The 2,896-nt window shown below is 44.7% G+C and overlaps 1 non-coding gene across 1 annotated transcript; it reads left to right on the top strand.

Moving 5' to 3' along the window:
• The first annotated feature begins 752 nt into the window (after nucleotides 1-752).
• On the top strand, nucleotides 753-879 carry LOC130835402 (small nucleolar RNA SNORA40). The gene has a single exon (XR_009048891.1). It is a non-coding gene; the product is annotated as a small nucleolar RNA SNORA40 (small nucleolar RNA).
• The last annotated feature ends 2,017 nt before the right edge of the window (nucleotides 880-2,896 follow it).

The following is a 2,896-nucleotide window of genomic DNA, read 5'->3' as shown; positions in this document are numbered from 1 at the left end:
CGCATTCTAATATTCTCCCCTCCACCACTGCTCTTCCTTCTTTTCAATAACGGTTCCCAACTCTTTGCTGCCTCAGCTCACCTGGTGGATGAGGCTTCCTAGATAACCTGCTTCCTTGGGGCATCCCTGTTTCTAATGCATCCTGCCCCGGTCTCTGCTGCTCACCGATTACAGCTCAGCAGTGTCTCCAACAACATCATGGGAACCTCTGCTCTGGGAGAAAGGCCATCCTCTGCAAACAAGCAAGAAAGGATTCTTCCACTCTAACCCCTTCCCCATATCTTCCCCCACCCCAATTTCTCACACTTCCTCCCTTGAAGTTTCCCCTTGAGTCAGGCTGTGCAGAGCTCTTGAGAGGCTCTGCTGAGAATGTGCTCCTCACCAGGAATGAGCTGCTCTTGCCAGCTCACATCCCACACCCTCAGGAACCCTCTTGTACAAGGGAGGGTTCTCAGGTTACCAGCAACAGAAATGGACCTTAAAAGACCTTATTGGAATGATATGGGAAAGCTCAGAGGATTTACAGAATCTGACATGGTAGACCCCAGAAAGAGGAGGAATTAGGGTACCTGCGGAGTCCAAGAAACAGGAATGAATGGGCAGTTCCTTTAAGGAGCCTCCACCAGGATAGGTTTTCTACCCTTATGTTCCCGGGCTCGAGGTCCAAATTCCTGAGTGGGCTGGTTTGGGTCATTTGGTCACTCATAGTGCTTGGCCATGGCACTTTAACTGACATTCCCTGCAAGATTCTATGCAATGTTGTTTGTTTTTGTTTAATCTGTGGGCAAAGACTTACAGACAGGTGCAAAAATAAATCCTCTTTTGCAACCCACAACTCATTGTTCAGTATGAGTTTTGATACATATAAGAAGGAACATGACACCTAAACAGAATCAAGTTATGGGGGTATATTGATTAAGATTGCTTCTAGGATATAGAGCTGATAAATTCCCTCATATCTTAAGCTTTTAAATTATTAACTGTATTGATTTAGTACTCTTAATTTTAATGTTCACATGAAACAAAGATGGCTTCTTTTTTAGGCTTTTGTCTTGAACACAGTGTCTGGATTTTAAAAAGGAATTGGCCTATCCCAATGATCCGTACTGTTCTAGGGTGTGATGGCTTAGGAGTATGATTTGAACTTAATATAGAGGGTGTCAAATTCAGAACCAGGCAGATCAATCTCCTGACCCTAAACATGGTCCCAAAGTAAATTGCTTGAGAAAATTGGGTCCCAAAGATTAGAGGTGGGGAATTTTGAAGTGTGTTTGTATTTATTCTTTTGGAGATCAGAGAAGGCTAAAAGAATTGTGAGCTGACTCACATGACAGCTGTGGATTGAGCAAAACTTTTTGAAAGGGCTATCTTATCCTGAAGATTATGACTTTGAAGGAACTAAGGTGATTGGCAGTGCAAAGAATCAGAACATATGAAGTTCCTTAAAAATTTATTAACTTAAATAATTTTGCCTATGTTACAGATAATAATAATAAAAAAAAACCCTTTACACTTTGTGCAGAAAGTCAGCATAAAAAAAAAAAAAAGATTCTATGCAATGGATTGGGGCAGTTTGCCGTGGAGAATCAAGGTGCTCCAACCAGAAGGAGGAGGAAGGGTTGCTGAGCAGATGAGACCCTAGACCACAGCCGCCCCCCCCCGCCTCCAACTTAGACCCACGTTGCTCTCTTCCCTCACGATGGCCGCTTACCCATCAGTCTTGCTTAGGGTTGTTATTTACACTGAGTGCAGTGAAATCATGGTCATCACTGGGCCTTCCGCTGTGGCTTTCTCTCTTCTGGAGGGAAATTTCCTCTTAATCCTCCCATTTCTTCCTCAGAGAGCAGAATGTTTGCTTCTAGGGTACCAAACCTAATCTTCCTTAATTGTTTTGGGGTTGGGGTTCACAGATTCAAGCGTACACAGCAAGAAGCCAAGCAGGAAATGTCAATTGTGGCGGACAATAGAGAGTGATGGAGACTGTGATAAACTGGAGTCTGAGCCCTGTGTGGCCAAAATCAGACTTTTAAAAAGTACCATGTGGGCCAATCATCTGTGAGAGCTCAAAGATCCGTGGACCATCGGTTTATGACCTCTGCCAATCGTTAGGAGCAAGCCAGAGGACGTGTCAACTTTTCACCCTTCACCCTGCAGCATGGCTCCCCTGAGACCACAGGATGGTTTGCTTAAGTGGAGGAAGGGTAGAGGAGGAGATGCCCACTGGAAAACAGAATGTAGGTTAACATCTTCAAATATTATCCACCAAAAAGAAAAAATATCCAGCTCTATCCACATTTGGCTCGGGTAGAAACTTGTCTTGGGCTAGGCTATATAAAATTGCAATAGAGGCACAGTCACAGGCTCAAACAAAAGCCGCCTTTGACCATTGAGAGAGGAAAGGCTGGGTCAGAAGGATCAATTTTCTGATGAATCAGTGAACAGTTCTGAGTGGAACTAATCAGGCTTGTGTTGGGCCGCCCTTTCTTTATAACCCGTGGTTGAGTGATCTGAAATCCGACCACCCTCCTGCGATTTCCCCACCTCCTCTTTTTGCTTTCCTAACGTGTATGCAGACAGCCTGCATATGTATGAACACACAGAGCAAAGAAGAGGGTGTAGAAAAGTACATATTAGGGGTAAGAAGGCTCAGAGAGTTGCTAGAGGCTTCCTGGACAGGACTGGAAACAGAGAGAGGCAAGAGGATGACGACCCGTGGAAGGAATGTAGCTCCTGCCTCCAGGGAATCAAGACGTCTCGTCTTGGGGAAACATAGCCCTGGGTAACAAATTAGCTCCTCAGCAAGGCAAATTCCAGGAGGAGTCAAGGATGGGGCGCATTCCTAGCAACACTTATAGTTACTGAAGCCAAGGGAATAGGAACGGTGATCAAATAATTT

Source organism: Hippopotamus amphibius, chromosome 13 (genome assembly GCF_030028045.1).
Source record: "Hippopotamus amphibius kiboko isolate mHipAmp2 chromosome 13, mHipAmp2.hap2, whole genome shotgun sequence".
Lineage (NCBI taxonomy): Eukaryota > Metazoa > Chordata > Mammalia > Artiodactyla > Hippopotamidae > Hippopotamus > Hippopotamus amphibius.
This window is presented reverse-complemented; position numbering and strand designations above follow the sequence as displayed.